This window comes from Ursus maritimus, unplaced genomic scaffold, assembly GCF_017311325.1.
Source record: "Ursus maritimus isolate PB19 unplaced genomic scaffold, ASM1731132v1 scaffold_19, whole genome shotgun sequence".
Classification (NCBI taxonomy): domain Eukaryota; kingdom Metazoa; phylum Chordata; class Mammalia; order Carnivora; family Ursidae; genus Ursus; species Ursus maritimus.
The window spans coordinates 33,234,031-33,252,202 of record NW_024424341.1 but is presented as its reverse complement, the minus strand read 5'-3'; the positions used below and the strand labels follow the sequence as shown (position 1 = coordinate 33,252,202).

General features: G+C 46.9%; 1 protein-coding gene across 1 annotated transcript in view; it reads left to right on the top strand.

Moving 5' to 3' along the window:
* CDYL2 (chromodomain Y like 2) overlaps positions 1-18,172 on the top strand; it is a 161,319-nt gene that overhangs the window by 115,970 nt on the left and 27,177 nt on the right. The gene's annotated exons all lie outside the window — the stretch shown is intronic.

Sequence of the window (18,172 nt, the reverse complement as noted above, 5' to 3'; positions counted from 1 at the left end):
GGGAGTAGGGGTGTGGGACGCAGGTGGGACGGGCTGGCAGAGCTCCCAGGAGGGGGCGTGACGGAGGCAAATGCTCAGGAGAGCAATGGTGATCTGAGTGCAAAGTGCTCAGGGCATGCCCCGCTGCAGAGAGCGGGGGCGTCTTTGGGGAATCTTGCCGGGGAATCTGAGCGATCTGCTTTGAGGTTCCTCTTATTCCAGAGAGAGGAATTTCACCCAAACAGGATTTATTTAGCAGTGTCTGCCCCAGATTGACTCACGTTTCCGTCTGGGGATCCCTGATGCTGACATGACTCTGCCTGCTAACATATGTAAAAGCTGTTTGTTTTAAAAATTCATCTCTCGGGGAGGAGTGGGCTTGTGTAAATGAGGCCTGGCATAAACATCCGTGTTTGACGTTCCCCTGACAGCTGCCCGCGGGAGAGGAATTCCCTGTCTCGGGGAGGACGACGGGTGAGGGGAACTTCTGAGGCTCCTTGAGTGTGGATGCCAAGAACCTGGCTGGTAGCAGTCCTCTGCCCTGCTCAAAATGTGGCTGCCCCAAGAGTGGGAGGAGAAGCACGAGGGGGGACAGTTAGCTGAGGTAGCCACCAGCCTGCAGGGTGAAGCTGAGAAGCCAGACTTGTAGCGAAGTCTAGATGGAGGTGCATCTCTCATTCCACATGACTTTCCAAAGTGGGGCAGAGCTCCTAGCCATCAGCTCTCCATCTCTGGGCCTCGTCAGTGCCCCCTAGTTCATGATCTGCTGATGGGGCACAGCACCCCACAACCGGGGAGGGAGGTGAGGATGAGCCTGAGTTAAATCCCCGTCTTAACTCCAGAAAGCTTCTTCTCTAGACCTTTCTTGTCTCCGGTCTCTAATTGGCCTTATTTTCCCCCAACATTGAATATTCTCTATTTGGGCATATAGCTGGAGAGAGAGGAGGAAGCTACCTACCTCTATTTTGTTCTGTTTTGGGCGTTCTCAAAGGGCTCTTTGGCTTAATTACATCCCATAGTATTGGTGTCCTTGAGATTCCCCTGTAAGGTTAAGGCTGCGGTTCTCAAATTTTATGTGTGTAAGATTACCTGGCACCTTGTCAAAAATGACGGTCCCATAGAGCCTGACTTACTAAGTCTGGGGTGGAGCCCAGAAGATGGGTTTTAACAAGCACCCCAGGTGACTCTAATGCATTTTGAAACGTGCTCTGTGGCAAAATGGGGGTGGCAATTAAGGCTCACATCAGATGTCAATTTAAGTCAATTCAGTGCTTATTTTATTATTTTTTTAGCACTTCCTAAGGGTTAGTCACCATGCTAGGTGCTTGGAGCAATAAAAAGATAGGTAAGGACTTCTCCCTCTGAAACTTACAGTTTACTATCCAGTAAGGTGAGCATGGATGGCTCCAGGTCAGTGTGGAGAGGTTCCTGAGGCCAGCTCAGTGGAAGAGGTAACATGTGTATTACATACATGGCATAGCTTTGCCATGCCCACATTCACATCCTCTGTTGGTCACTGGGCTGATAAATTCTCCAAGCACTGTCAGCCTTTAACATTCTAGTTAGAACTAGCTTACTATCTTAGGTCTTAGGATAACTGGGGAAAGGAAAAGACTGGGAATCTTTGCCAAAGAGATAAAGTGGTTCGGGGTTCTTAGATAAGACTCAAGACAGAGGGGTTTTGTGGTTCCAGAACTTGCCAGCAAGGGGTCAGAGGTGTAGTCAAGTAAAACATGGCTCCACTTACGTTTTCAACCAGAGAAAAGCCTCGATGAAGCCACAGTCCATGTCCAAGTGGAAACCTGACTGTCGTCTTCCTCCCCACTTCCCTAACTCTACCTTTCCCCACCTCCACCAAAGGATCCGGTTCCTAGTGGCACAAGGTGAGCCAGTGGGGTTTGCAGCGCAGAGGACGGATTATCTTTGGCTGCCAGAAGGGGCTGGGGAGATCCTGGCTTCGCTTTCCCAGCATTTGTTTTGGGGGTGGGCTGTTGCTTTTTATATGATTTTAACTTCTCGTTGGTGAATTAAGGTTCTGCATACAGAAAAGCAACTTATGTAACACGTTACTCATTTACTGCTGACTTCCCTGATCTGTGCTGTGGGAACAAATGCTAAATTGGGGCTCTGGCGGGTGGTGTTTTGGTTTCAGCCTGCATTTTCCCCAGTAATGTTTGTGAAATGTGTGCAGCGACTGAGTACTGCTCTTGATTCTGACTCCTCTGGTAATGACAAATGGCTCTGTGGTCTGGAACCATCTGCCTCAGTATCCCTTGGGGAGCTTGTTAAAAATGGGCTCCACCCCAATCGAATGAATCCGGATCTCAGGGGCAGGGGGTGGGTTATGCATTTTAAATGCTGAATTTTAACCATACAGTCGTTGCAGAGGAAGTACTTGGTTTCTCAGCAGTGGTTCATGGATCCCTTTGCTGGTCGAGCCAGAGTTGTACCTTAGATGTTAAGACTGTGGAAGTGGGGGGCGCCTGGGTGGCACAGCGGTTAAGCGTCTGCCTTCGGCTCAGGGCGTGATCCCGGCGTTCTGGGATCGAGCCCCACATCAGGCTCCTCCGCTATGAGCCTGCTTCTTCCTCTCCCACTCCCCCTGCTTGTGTTCCCTCTCTCGCTGGCTGTCTCTATCTCTGTCAAATAAATAAATAAAATCTTTAAAAAAAAAAAAAAAAAAGACTGTGGAAGTGGGAATGTGATTTGGTCCTCCAAACGTTTAAACCCTGACGTCACTTCTTCTTGCTGATGCACTTTTCCACCAGGCCTCTCTCTCTGTGTTTCTTTTTCTTCTCTCTCCCTCTGTCTTTTTCTCTAAAATAGACCAGATTCATCTGTATGGAAAAGCTGTTGAGTTAGCTGGCTTCTCTCGTGGCCTGGTCCGGGAGAAGTGGCTGGCACACCCTTGTCTGAATGGGCCAGAGCATCAGTACTTTATAGACGCAGACGAGCCTCTAACCTGTGGAAGCGGCATCCCTAACTTCGAGCCAGCGTTCTGCCCCGAGCGCGAGCACAACCCACAGGTGCCCAGCGTTCCCTGAATGTCCGTGAAGCCCGTGAGCTTCCTGTGTTGATGCTGAGCCTGTGCCCCACGTTCGCTTTTCTTGGAATTCTGAGAATCCTTTTCCTTGCGTCCCGATGACTCTTGCCTGTCGTGCGGGCACTGCAGCTCAGAAGCTGCTTGATTCAGTGTTTTCAGAATGGTTCCTCTCATTGAGTGAGTCACCCCACACAAACAGGCAACATTTGCCTTTTCTCTCCATTGATCTTTTAAAATGATCTCAGCTTTCACTTCTATAATGTTTGTTTATCTCTTCCCACTCCTCTTCCTGCATGATTATCATGCCCTTCATTGATCATCGGGGAGTAAGCATGCTTTGAAAGCACCTCAGGACTCAGCAGGAGCGTAGGTAGTGCCCTGTGGCTTTTAAGAACTTAGGGCTCTCACGCATGGAGCCGGCATCAGAATCCCCTGAAGGGTGTGTCACAACACAGGGTTGTTATGCCAACCCGCCAAGCGTCTGATTTAGTAGATGTGGAGTACAGCCTGAGAGTCTGCATTTCTAGAAAGTTCCCAGGTGCTGCTGCTGGTCCGGGGACCCCACTTGCAGATCTACTGCTCCAGACAAATGAGCACCAAGAGGGTTGGGACGAAAATGACAGATGGTGGTTGTGAATATCAGTTGGTGGTACTGGACACAGAGGAAGGGCTTTTGCTCTGGACCTTGAGTTGGCAGTCATGAGAATCCTAAGCTGAAAGTTTGTGAAATGAAAAATGAAGTTCAGAGTTTTAGAGTACGAGAATTTCCCTACTACGATGAGGCCTTGGGGTTTACAAAGTACTTTTTGTGATCCTCGTACGGTCCTGAGAACTAGCTATGGCTGTTCTACCCATTTTACAGAGGAGGAGACTAAGGTTACATGTGCCCAGGTCAGAACTAGGAGAGAAATCCAGGCAGTTCGACTCCGGGCCTCTACACCACTGCCCCTCTAGCTTGCAAGCAGCACAAGGCAGTTCCTAAAACCCTGATCCAGGACAAACACATGCCCTGATTTGGGGGGGTGGGGGACTGAGACTGCTGATGGGGCACTTGGACTTGCCCTTGTTGCTTATTACTGGAAGGATAGAATCCTTCTAAGCCTGAGATACAGTAACTAACTCTGTGTCATTCAGTTTGAAACCCTGGATAAGATGGTCAGTTCCCTAAAAAAAAATATGGCTTAAGGAAATGAACTCAAGGACGACCAGAAAACCTGAATAGATCCATAACTATTAAAGAAATTATCAACGCCATCATTACGCAGCTCTCATAAAAATAGCAGGAAGAAGGCACACAAGGCCCAGATGGTTTTACAGGCGAGTCTATGACGTGCTTTAGAGCAGGTAATCCCTGTCTTACCCAAATGATTGCAGAGAGCAGAAAAAAAGGAGACATTCCATCTCCTCTGATGAGGTGAGTGCAACCTGGATTTCTAAACCAGCCGAGGAGGGGAAGAGCGGGGGAAATCATAGGTCGATTCTGCTTCAGGGTATAGTGCTAAAAGTCCTGGATACTTCCTCAAAATTGTGACCTCCAGAAACTTCTCACTCCGTGCCCTGAACATGACCCCAGTTCATGACCTGTAGAATCACCACTGCTCCTTGAGGTGCACAGCCTCCGGAAGAGGCTGCGGGGAAACTGGCTCTGAGTGTCGCGGTCAGCAGCTCCCAGCCACGGGTGAGTCACATCAGTGGCCTCTTGTTAATGTAGGTATCTATTTGCCCCAGCACAGCTGTTCTTCTGACACACTTTAGACACCCACTCCCAGGCCCACAGACTGTGACCAACCTTTCTGTTATTATCTAAAAGTCGGTCGTTTTCCAAACCAGCAACAACAACAGCAGCAGACTGGGGGGGGTTGTCCAGTTTGTCTTTCAAAGTGTGGCAAGGACGTGACTGGTGCTCATGAATGAACTTATAACTCTGTTACGGGGTAATGGGAAGACCTTCCAACTTGGCCACTGCCTCGGAGCGAAAGCGCCAGACGGGGATGGAAAATCTGACTGTCACCTGACCTGTGGCGAGTCCGAGGGGGAAATCAACATTGCGGTCGGTTCCCCGCTCCTGGATTTCATTTTTGGCATCCAGAGAAGCTGATGTCAAGATTCTGAAATCGACTCATCACTTTCCTTGTCAGCTCAGATACTCTTTTCCCCTCTCGACTACCTCAAAACAAGTCTTAGGAACTATTTCCAAGCCGCCATTCATCAGTGGTGAACCCAAGCAAGTGGGTGAGCGGTGGAAGTGCCCCCCACACCCCATCCCCCCCGGAGGGTACAAGCAGTAAGGGGGTGCATTGTCTGCAGAGGGTCTCAAAACAGTAATGAATGTCAGCTTGCCAGCTTTGGTGAAAAGCTTCTCCTCCCTGTCGGGTGGGCCCCCAGGCCCATGGCTTACTCCCTCGCCCCTAGCACTCAGACAAAAGGCCAGTCTTCTTTGATGATTATGGTAGTGGTGGTGCTGAGCTCCTCCTCCGTGTCCGGCACACGGGATAGCATCCAGTCCCCTCAGCATTTCTCTGAGTTAGCAACCCAACAGCATAGCCACACAACAAGGTTTGCCATGGTTGGCCTTGCCTTTAGATAGGGAAACTGAGGCTCAGTCAGAGAGGTTGGGACACAGCCAAGGGGAGGTGTGGGGTGTGGTGTCAGGCCCAGCGATGCTGAAGCTCTCAGAGGTCTGTGAATGGTTTTAAGAAGGAAAAAAGGCACTGCAGCGATTAAGTTCAAACCAGCACACGTTTCCCTGTGTCCTGGGGCGTGATTCTGGCCGGCACCCCTGGGGCCTGCCTCTGAGACATCTTTAGTGGTTCCAAAGATGCTGACTTGGCATTCCAGGGAGGCGGGATGACTAGTAGTGAGAGATTTCCCTCTGGGCGTCAGATTCAAAGGCACACACACCGCACACGCAACAAGAATCCAAGGCCTCACTGAGAAGGTGACATCCAAGTAAAGACTGGAAATGGTGAGAACATCTTGTTTTAACTTAAAAACCCGTTTGTGTCAGGCATGTGGATCTGCTTCCCCTTTGAGCTGCCCGGAGTTTTCCAGCATCCAGACAGACTGTCCTCTCTCTAATAGACATTTATGCTGCCTCCAAAGACACCCTCTCGCCAACCGTGGCTGTTGCCAAGTCTTCATCAGGCTTTTCCAGGTTCTCTCATTGTGATTTCAGTTTACAATGAGTGTGAACATCTTCTCATGTTTCTGCCGGCGGTGTTTCTTTCCCTGGGAGCGGCCCGAACATCGTCTCACCACCAACACTCAGTGTGGTGTGTAGACAGAGGCATTCTTCTGCGTCGCCTCTGGCACGTGGCTCAGCCTCTCTGGGCCAAGTTCTTCATTCATAAACTACAGAAACAATCCTGTATCGTGGGATTGGGGTACAGAATACATGGACTCCCTCACAGAAAGCCCTAAGAATATTACCTGCCATAGGGTAGACATTTGATAAATATTAGCTCCTGTTGTTTCAAACCTTTCCCGGTTTTCTAACTGGATCCTTGTATTTTCCTACTTGCGTTTTAGAGCCCTTAACGTACTGTGCGTACTAATCCTGTCTTATAGATGTTAACTCAACCAGTCCTCATCGAGTGACTACTGTATACCAGGCACTGTTTAGACAAATAATTACAGTGCCTTGTCCCATAGAAAGAGAAGTGGCTATAGGCAGGGATGCCTAAGCTGGCTTGGGCAAGGAGTTAGGGCTTCTTGGAGGAGGTGATGCACAAGTTGAAATCTGATAGAAGGAGCCAGAGTGAGCCAGGAAGAAGGCAGGGATGGTGGGGATGTTGACGGCAGGCACAGGGCCATAGAGCCAAGGATCCACATGTGGGTGCCTGGAGCCATATCACAAGGAATGTGGCAGTCCAGCCAGTTGTAGTCTACCCCCCAGGGGAGGCTAAAGTTCCAGGGGATTCCCTGGGCTGTCAGGGTTGGCCAGAGAAGCAGACAGGTGGAGCCTGCAATAGGAGGGTGTTTTTGGATTCTTTCTGGAAGAGGCTGAGGAAGTCCTTCACACAGCCCATGCTCAGCAGGGCCTGTGAAGCCTGCCCAATCCGGCCTGCCTTGTGCCCTGTCCACACCTGCGTGTGTGTTCCCCTCCCACCAGCCCTCGCCTGGGCAGTCGACCTCTCCTCGTCTGTGGCTCACTCAAACAGCGATTCCCCATGTCGGTCAGTGTCCAGTCTATTTGCACGCATCGAGCAGTATTTCTTCACCGACAGCACGTCCCTCGGTGTGTAAGTGTCACAACCTGATCACGTGGGTGATCTCTGCTTCCCTCACTCCATGAGATCCTGAGCTGCATGAGGGCAGGCTTGGTCCCTCTTCTGCTCACAGCTGTGTCTCCAGCACCTCTCAGTGCTTGGCCCATAGTAGGTGCTTAAGAAACACCTGCCAAATAAGGGAGTGGATGCATGAATGGACAAAAGAGAGAAAGTGAGAATCCCTTGCTGCTGTAAGATGTGGGTCCCGTGCCAGGTCCAGCCCCCATTCACTTATGTCAGCGTCACCTCCACCTTGGGCTGTCCCGCCTTCTCACATTGCGCTTTCTGCTCCTGGGGTCCTGACATTGAGAGCTAATGTTTTGTCAGGTTCTTTGCGGCAGCAACGAAAGGATCCCCTTTCCCTTGTCTGTCTGACAGTTGTTTTCACCATCTGCCGTGAGGGCCCTACTTGCTACGCTTCTTCTCTCTTAATATTCACGCTGTCTCACAGGCTTTTAATTAAACGCCTGGGCTCCCCCCTCCACCGCCCCTGGTTCTGCCCCCCCCCACCGCCCTTGAGGGTACTACAGATCCATTTCTCGGCGTGCGTTTCATTTGGGTTGCATTTCTGTGTTTTGTGTAGTCCTTTGCTATGGAAGAGACATGCAGTGGACTCCTTAATAGAAATCCCAGTTGCAGAAAGGATTAGATGTCTCCTTTAAACTTGCGGTAAACTCTGGAGGCAGCGAGGCAGGGGCGGCCTTGGAGACAGAGGGTCTGTGAGTCAAGTACAGACTCTGCCTCTTGTGGAGCCGGTGACTCTAGGCAAGTGCTCTGGGAGTAGCTGTACCTACCACGGAGGATTGAATGGTGGGGGCCTGGCTCACAGCGCGCAGTGCGCTGGTCTCTCCTTCCCCGTTGTTAGACTGTGGTGCTTACGGGGCCTCCTCCTGCTCTCCTCGAAGGCATGCTTTTGACCCTACTGCAGATGCCCTGCTGCTTTTTCATGGACACTGGGATACGGATTTTCATTCTGTTTGTGTAAACCAGTGAGGCCGATTTGGGAGGCTCACTTCTGGGTGGGAGCATGACCAACCCTGTCACTCCCACCCTTGATGGAAGTCAGAATCTTGAGCCTTCTCCCTGCCATCTTGGTGACAACGATACTGGGTTGGAGACTCCTAACTCAGGTGTGTTTTTTCTTCTCTTAATACAGAGATCGGGTGTGCTTGTTTTTTTTTTTTTTCCACCTTCAACCTCTTTCTTGATTCCCTCCTATTTCTCCACAGTGGAGAAGGGTGAATCTGTGTTGTGTTCCTGGAGTTTGAACAAGATGTCCTCTTGCTGGCCTGGCTTCCCTCCTGCACCTCCTCACATTCGCTTGGTGGGAAAGAGAAGCAGCTGGCTCCAGGTTCGCTGAGCACCTGTGGGTGCCAGACATGGTGTCGGGTGCTGAGGCTCCAGCAGTGTGTGAGAGGTGGTGTGGTCCTTGCCCATCTCAGCCTCTTGCAGGGAAAACCCCAGGCAGCAGCCAAACATTGCAGCGCCCTGTAATGTGGGAGCGCCGTGCGTGAGGGAGGGGCCGCCAGAAGGAGGAGGTTAGAGGTGTAACTTCCAGGTGGAAGCAGCATCTAATCTGAGACCCAAAGGTTGCTTGGAGTTGTGGTCAGGCAAAGAGGAGAAGGAAGAATGTTCTAGACAGTAGACACTGGATCTTTTTTTTTTTTTTTTTAAGATTTTCATTTATTTATTTTTTTGACACAGAGAGAGAGCACAAGCAGAGGGAGCTACAGGCAGAGGCAGAGGGAGAAGCAGGCTCCCCGCTGAGCAAGGAGCCTGATGTGGGACTCGATCCCAGGACCCTGGGATCATGACCTGAGCTGAAGGCAGATGCTTAACTGAGCCACCCAGGCACCAAGACACTGGATCTTATTAAGATTTGTGGAAAATATATAATATCCACTTCAAACATCATCAATAAGCCACATGTGTACCTCAAACATTTAGTTACTGCTAGAAGCCAGGCGCTGTGTACCTGGAAGTGGGTCTCTGCGTGCTGTGTTCTGGGAATATAATGATGAAGAACCCAAGATGCTCACAGTTTAGGGAAGAGAACAAATAAATGAGGAAAAGACTAATCAACCATACCAAATTTCCGTACCATACCCAAACAGCCAACATTGATTTCTTGAGCCCATGCTATGAGCTCTGTATACATAGTAACTCAGTTAATCCAGGATGTAGGGCCTCTCTGTCTCCGCATTGTACAGAGAAGGAAACTGAGGCATATTGAGGTGAAATACCTGGGGCCCATTGTTTGGTACTTGGCTGTCCCAGGATTCAGAGCCGGTGGGTCTGACCTCACACCCACATTCTTAACTGCTGCTGTTTTGCTTCCTGAGGGATGGGGTTATCTGAGAGCTCAGACGAGAGCTATATCATGTTTGAAAATGCTTTTTCTTTCTCTCTCTCTTTTTCTTTAGGTTCTCGAGATCATTATTTTTTTCTATAATTCAGTTAAAGAGGCATTGACTTTGTGCCCACTGTGTGCTGGGAACTGGCCTGGTCTTCCAGAGAGCTTCAAGCTAAATGAAGCCAATGAAGGGATCAGAAGGTCCCAAATGACCAGCTGTGAAGCCGAGCATGCTGAGAACTCAGGGTGCAGACAGATGGCTACGGGGGGCCCTGTGGTGGACGGTGGGCCATGCCCAGGAGCTCGGGGAGGAGGGGACAGCTGCCTGGAAGAGAAATCTTGCAGGTGGCCCTGAGGATCTGCCGTGTGAAGGTTGAGAGAAATGGCATTCAGGGACCTGGGGACAGCTGAAGCAATGGCCTGGGGGCGGGAAAGTGCAGGCAGCTTCAGAGAACTTCAAGTCATCCTGGGAGGAGGGTGTTTTAGGGGCAGGAGTGAGTTCAGGTTGGAAGACAGGTGAGACCAGCCACAGAGTTTGGGAGTGGAGCCACAGCAAGAGAAGATGAGAGAACAGATTTTATTTATTTATTTATTTTAGTTTTTAAGTTTTTTATTGAAATTCAATTAGCCAACACATAGTACATCATTAGTTTTTGATATAATGTTCAATGATACATTAGTTGCGAGAAAATGGATTTTAAACCAAGTCACTTTGCACTTTGAAGACCCTAGGGAGCCTCTCTGTGGTCTAGGATTCTGGCGCAATAGTGCTTTGAGGGTTGGCATGGCCCTGGAAGGGATTTAGCACAGGAGACATGATTTGACCTGTGGAAAAAGTTTTTTTTAATCAGGTTATTTTACATGTTGGATTTGTGCTTTGCTCTCCTGTTTAAAACATTAAGTCATCTGACGATAAGCATAAGTTGTACGATCTATCCCTCCTGGCAATTCTAAGTAATGTTGGAACCTCAGCTTTCCTAAAATTCATGACATGTCAGGAGGCATCATTATAACATGCCAGATAATGGCTAACACGACTAAGTGTGATTTTTAAAAATTTGTCAATTTGGGCTTTGCTCTTGAATTCAGGGATTCTGTACTCGGGGACAGTTAGGGGCTGGGACAGTGACCAGCCGTGAAATAACCACACACGTATTGAGTTCAGGTGCAGGTTGGGTGCTTTGATCTCTTTGTGACACTAGTGGGTGCAGTGACAGGGGGGAGGGTGTCTTTTCAACTTCAGTCCCCCCACACCCTGAACATCCTGACTGCCCAGCCATGCTTCTGTTGAAAGACGGTGCCGTCCCTGACTGCTGAGTCTGATTCCTCCCGACGCACTGGACGTGTAAACCTTACACCCCCTATCCCCACCCCCGCCTTCCCATCTCGGGGTGCTCTCAGAACCGTCCACAACGCTTTAGGGATCTTGGGTGAGTCAACCACAGACCAGGAAATGGCTCTCATGCACAAGAACTATCACTTTCTCTTCTAAGAACTGCAGCTGGAAAACCCGAACCCTGCAGTCAACAAAGTGATAGTTTCGCTCAACCTTGGAACTGATGAGTCTTCTTTTTTGTTTATTTTAAGCCTCCCTACCACCCACCCCTCTGCCATACTTTGCAGCTGAAGGTGCTCCAGTGTGAATTGCCCTTAAGGTGGTCCCAGCCCTCCCTTTTCTCTGTGAATCAATCTGCATCCCACGGCACTGATCACGACTAGAATAGTAGGGCGAATGGGCAGGACGGGTGATTCCTGGGCTTGCATCTTTCCATGGGGCCAGAAGCAGACCCCTTTCCTGCTCTCTGGCCTCTTGTTCTCACTCCCTCTCCTTCGGTCAGGAAATGGAAACTTCTGTAGGTCTTTGATTATACGTCTAACACTTATTCCTTTATCCGCTCATTGATTGCGTGCAGGAATGACTGAGCCATTTCTGTGTGCTGGGCTGCACTGCTCCTGGAGATTTAATAATGACCAACACAGCCCTTGTCTTTATGACTCTATCTAAGGGTGAGCAGGGAGTCAGACAGTCGAGAAAAGGTACATCAGGATTTGCAAGGTATGCAAGATCATTATCCTGCAGCATGATGACCTGCACTGTCCAAGATGGTGGCTACCAGTCAGGTGTGGCGAGATTTCAGTTAATTAAAATGAAACAAAAAGTTTAAAATTTCAATAGCCATATGCAAGTACTGGTTACTGTATTCGGCAGTGAAGGCATAGAACATTTCCATCATGACAGTACTTTCTGTTGAAAAGCAGGATCCTTGTCTGTTTCTGCCCATCAGCGTGTCCCAGGTGCCAGGCATCTCATAGGCACTCCCTAATTGTGTGCTGAATGAATGGTGGAAGGTAGAGTAAAGGCTGTAAAAGAAGAAGGATGTCCATACAGCTGCAAGAAGAGGGATGAGCTGCTCTGGAAGACTTCCCAACCAGGTAACAGCAGAGCTGCATTGAGACGGGCGAGACCTTTAGCACACGGGCATTCCAGGACAGAGAGGGACTCCGGTCACTTGACCTCTTCCTTCTGTGTTCTGATGGCTCAGACTACAAATGGTGTTACTACTTTCTGTGCAAGGGAAGGAAAATTCATAGCACTGACACTGCGCTGTCTCCTTGGGTATCTCTGAGAGGTGAGATCTCGCTCGGCTGTCATGAGGCGGAAGGGCCAGTTTGATAGGAGTCATCTAGGTGTAAGATGAGCCTGATTTCAGAAAACAAATGTTTTCATGCACGGGGCTAATACAAAGTTGTGGGAGTGTGACCAGCACATTGGGAAGTGAACATGGAATGCGTCCCAACGTCAGGACTGTTAATTATGAAGTTGGCCCGTGGTGCAATGGAGTTGCTCCATTTGTTTTTCACTCATTCATTTCCCCGATGAGCCCTTTGTACAGCAGTTGCTGTTTACCAGACACTGTGCTCAGTCCTGCAGACGCAGAAGTGAGTAACTCTCAGGCTTGTCTCCAAAGAGTTCAGTGGGGTTATCAAGCAGATATACAGATGATAACACAGCAAAATGAGCTTGGCTTGGTAATAGCATCACACGACACCGGTCCAGGTGTAACATCCGAATTTTCCTTCCTGCCCTGTTTAGTAAAGATTGGGCTCTTAGGAAGAAAAGTAGAGCCAACACCAGTGGGAGGGCCCAAGACTAGTATTAGATTTGAGCGTTGGTGCTTGAATTAAGCGTCAAGTTTGAAATCAAGATGCTGGATGTTAAACCCTATCCTGGCACTTTCTGATGGCATGATGACTTTGGCTTTTGGTTTAGTCTTCTCTAAAATGGGGATAAAATTGTGTCTTACAGGGTTGTTGGTAGCATTGGAGGAGGTAAGCTATGTGAATCGCCTACTAAGTACCCAACAAAATATAGGTATTGCATATGGTGAGCCGTTGAGAGAAAGGACCTTGAAGACGAGGCTGTACTGACCCTAAAGTCTCCATTTTGGATGGTTCTGGGCAGGTGTAGAGATCTCTCCTAACCCCACTGCCCATGATGACCAGAGTTGCCCGAGTTCCTGAGAAAGACCATTTAAGTATGGCAATAGCATGGACAGTGCATCCCTCAGTTGGGGATAGCATCCTCTGATGATCTGCCTGAACTTTCCCTTCCTTCCTCCCTATGACCTTCTGTGCCTGAGGTTTGACACGGTCTTGGTAGGGAAAATGGGCACAGACTCCGATCCCTGCCTGGACTGGATGTGTTTCTTGAAAGCTGATACCGTGTGGTAGAAGTCTTCTGTGGTCCGCAGCTCATCCGTGCCATCCTCTCTGGCCCCCTCCAGCCATTTACCTCTGCCTTTCCTCATCCCAGGGCAGCTTCCCATGTTTTTCTATTTCTCTTTGTGTGTCTTACAAACTGCAGTGCATTTCCTGACACACCTTTCCTTCCTGCACATTGACAGGTGCACGCCATTTCTTGATAGTTTTGGAGTTGTCCCTCCATTTCTCAGTTGATTGGCCCGGTTTCCTCCTCCCTGTAGCTGAGTTGAGCTGATTTTTTCTGTCTTTAAGGGTCTCTCCTTAGGGAATCCTTCACTCACCTGAATTCTTTCATCTTTGGTTTAATCGGGTCATCTCTATCTTTTAATATATTAATCTAATCTTCTCTCAGATTAATGCAATTTTTAATATATTTGGATTTTTTTCTTTTATTTTGCCTTCTGTTTCTCTGCTCCTTCTCTCATCCCCATTCCCTGAAGTTTTGAAGCTTTGTTAATGAACTGTACATTTTATAGGTTCCCTCACAATGGGCTGACTTAGAAGCCAGCCACATATTATATTTGTATTCTTAAATTTTAGCATACATACTGAACTATGAATCTTTTCAAACAAATAGGATGTCCTCCTATTGAATATAGCAAGGAGGACACCACTTGGCTTAAATTCTCATCGGACATCTTGTTTTTGTTTTGAACACCCAATGTTGTTAAACACCAGAGATAGTATTTATTATTTTTGTAGTGAGTGATTACATTTCTGAAAAAATTTTTCGTTTATTGAAATTTTTTATACTTTATTTTTATTTTTATTTTTAATTTTTTTTTTAGAATCCAGAAGGTATTTTATTTATTTATTTATTTAGGCTTTTAAAAAAATAACATATAATGTATTATTTGTTTCAGGGGTACAGGTCTGTGATTCATCAGTCTTACACAATATACAGAGCTCCCCACCACACATACCCTCTCCAATGTCCATCACCTAGGTACCCCATCCCTCCCACCACCCTTCACTCCAGCAACCCTCAGTTTGTTTCTTGAGATTAAGAGTGTCTTATGGTTCATCTCCCTCTCTGGTTTTATCTTGTTTCATTTTTTCCTCTCTTCCCCTATGATCCTCTGCCTTGTTTCTCAAATTCCACATATCAGTGAGATCTTATGATAATTGCCTTTCTCTGACTGACTTATTTCACTTTGCATAATACCCTCTAGTTCCAAACACGTAATTGCAAATGGCAAGATTTCTTTCTTTCTTTTTTTTTTTTTTTTTTTGGTGGCTGCATAATATCATTTATTGACATTTTTTAAGACCAACTTTGTTTGTTGAGTCCTATGTCTTCCTCTGAATTAACTGTTTTATATGGTGAAGTTTCTCTTTGTAATTCCTTCAGACTCTGGTAGATAAATGCTGTTGGCATTGGGGTGTCTGAAAAATGCCCATTTACTCAGACCTTTAAATGCTGTTTTAGCTGGGTATAAAAGTCTTGGTTGACACTTGTTTTCCCAGTATTCCAATGGCAGAAGTTCTTTTTTCTTCCCAGGCCAGTGCTGTCCCTGTTGCTATCAGTCTGTCAACCCTTTGTGATAATGTGATTTTTTTTCCCCCTCCAGACCACATTTGAAGATCTCTTTACCTGTGGCATTCTGCAGTTTCACTATCATTTGTTTCTTCGTCTGCTTAAGAACCAGAGTGCTCTTTCAAACTAAAAACTTGCCTTTTTTTTTAAGTTCTAGAAAATACTCAGTGATTACCCCTTCAAATATTATTTTCTTCGAGCTATCCCATGAATGGAATTTTAGTTTGATTCTTATTTGCAGGATATTTGTTTTTTAAAGTGTATTTGACTTTTTGTTTTAAAGTAATTTAAAACTTACAGAAAACATTGTCAAGAGGCTCTTTTCACATTCACTGGGTTTTTTTTTTTAACATTTTATATGTTTGGCCTCTCTTTCTCCATATGTTTATGTATATGTATGTGCATATATATGTTTAGATATAGACTCATATACATACACACTCATAAGTTATGTATAAATGATTATACAAGTTATATACAGATTATTATTCTTTTTTGAACCACTTCAGTACGGATTGCATATATCCTGCCTCTTTACCCCTTAACGTTCAGTATGGGTATTTTCTAAGAAAAAGGATACTCTCTTAAGCCAACACAGTATAGTTATAAATTTCAGAAACTTAACATTGATGTAATAATCTATGATCCATATTCCATTTTTTCCTATTATAGTCCAAATTTCTTCCATTCCAGTCCCACTGATTTCTTCCTCGCCTTCCCCATTCCGTATTTGTTTGACCCTTATTCCATTGAGAGAACCCTGTCTCTCCACAATATCACACATTTACTTATTTGCTCAACCCTATCCTGCCTATAAAATAATTCTGGAATTGCCCCCTGCCAACCACTATGAAAACAAATCCACTAGGGAAAGTTCAGGGTTTGTTTGAGGGTATGTAAGTCATAATTTTGCTTTCAAAGGTTACTTGTATTGGTTCTCTACCCTCCCCCATTGTGCTTATGATAGGATTAGATTAGATTCTTCTCTTTCTGTTTGCATTCAGTCTATTTTTCTTCATCCTCCCTGATTTTATTTTCTTGACATGCTTTAATATACTTCTAGCACTTAAAACAGACAGATGCACTGAGAACAGTGTCATCTCTCCCCTTCCCCTTCTCCTCTATTCTCCCTGCCAACTGCTTGTGCCCACTTGTATTTGCATAACCAGTTTCATCTTCTTCTGGTGTATTCCTCCTGTGTTTCTTTCTGGAAAAAAAAAAAAACAGATGTAGCTCTTTCCGTTTTTTTCTTACACCAAACGTAAAGTACTTTTGCACCTTGTCTCTCTCCACTTGAAGATATATTTTGGACACGACGCCCTGTTAGCTCACAGAGACCGTGCTCATTCCTTTTCATAGCTGCGTAGTATTCCATTGTGTGGTTGTACCTAGTTTATGTCCCCAACCCATGCTTGGGTATTCGGATAGTTTCCAATATTTTGCAATTGCATAGAGTGCTGTAAAGAGTCATCGTAGGCACATATATTTTTGTCCTGTTAGAGGTTTATGTTGATGTCACATTTCTAGAATTGGGTTGCTGGCTTGAGAGTAAGTGCATAAACAGTTCTGTCACGTGTTGCCAAATTCCCTTCCTTGCTGTTATGCCATTTTGCCTTCCACCCACAATTAAGAGAATGCCCAACTCCCCACATCCTCTCTGGCAGAGCATAGCGTCAGGATTTTGAACTTTTGCCAAGCGGGTGGGTGAGAAATGGTATCTCAGTATAGTTTTAAATCTTACTCCATTATTTTGGGTTTTAATTTGCATTATCAAAGAAGGTTGAGGTTTTGTGCTTAAGGGCTATTTTCATGTAATATTTGTGGGTGCCTGCCCATATCTTCTGACTACTCTTCGTTAAAGGAGGAATGTGGGTCCTTCTGACTTGTCTTTAAAACTTCTTACAATTTGGGGATCTTAGTCTTTTATCTGTGATATGCAAATATTTTTCTCCCATTTGCCATTTTTCTTCTCATTTGTTCTTTACCTTACCCCCACCCTTATTTTTTTTCCTTCTGTTTTTGAGAATTTCTTCTTATTTTCAATGAATGTGTTTTTTTTCTTGTATCTGTCACTTTGAGCATTTGAAACATTCCTGTTTTAAAGTCCTTGTCAGATTGTTCCATGATGCTCATTTTATCTTCTTTGGAGTAATTCATGTCACAAGTGTTGATTTTGTTGGCTAGGTTTCTAAGCCTTAGATGTCTTCAGGTTTTGGAATTTTGGTGTAACAGGCTCATGTTAAGAAGGAAAGTTGTGTTTTGATTTTGTTTGCTTTCTCTCCCCGCCTCCCTCTCTGATAGTTCGTGTTTGCCTCCACCTGGCCCGGAGCTCCCAACAAAGCTGTGACCGTGGGCAGCAGGTGGTTTCCTTATTGTTGTCCTGCCTTCACGGAGGGGGCCTCGTGCCACCCCCCAGGGTCAAGCCCTGGGCCTGGGTCCCCTCTCCTGTGTTGTGTGGGACACTGGTCTCTGCCACCCTTGAGTGTGCTTCCTGCCCAGCGCTCCACGTAGTGCTTTGTGTCGACATTCTGCCTCTCACGCACAGAGATGATTATCTTGTTTGTGAGTCCAGTATTTATCTGCCACTTCCGCGTGTTTGGAGCAGAGGGGCTGTGTCAGAATGTGATTTTATGGAACTTTCTTAACGTCAGATACTCCTTTGTACTTACTTCGAAGGAAGGAATGTGGGAAGGTTTGAAGGGAAAAGAAGGAAGGAAACTGTTCTGTGTCCCAGGAATGCGGCCACCATCACTTCCTTTACTTGGCAACAATCCTGTGAGGCAGGAATGTTTTTTCCCGAATCACACTTGGGTAATAGGGGCACAGAAGGTGGGTGAGTGAGCCGCCCAGGCTTGTAGCTCATGAGAGGGAGTGTGGGGGTCTGAAGTCTGGCCCGTTCTTGGGTTTCCCCCTGATTTATGGACTCACAGGGCTGTCAGTCCTCTCTGTGCCTGGAATGCCACATCCTGGCCTGGGTCTATGCCTCAGGCTTAGAGGCTGGGAGGAGGAGCAGGGCTCACCAGTTAATTCCTCTTTTTTGGAATGACTTGGGGTCCTTCAGCTAACGTTTGTGGAGCGCCTAGGATGAGCTAGGCACTTGCTAATCCCCTGTTGGTTCTTTAACTGAACTCAAAGCAACCCTGAAAAGCAGGTCCTGTCAGCCCCATCTTGTTATCAAGGAGACTAATGCTCAAGAGCTCATGTGGCTTCCAAGCTTCTCCCAGTTAGCA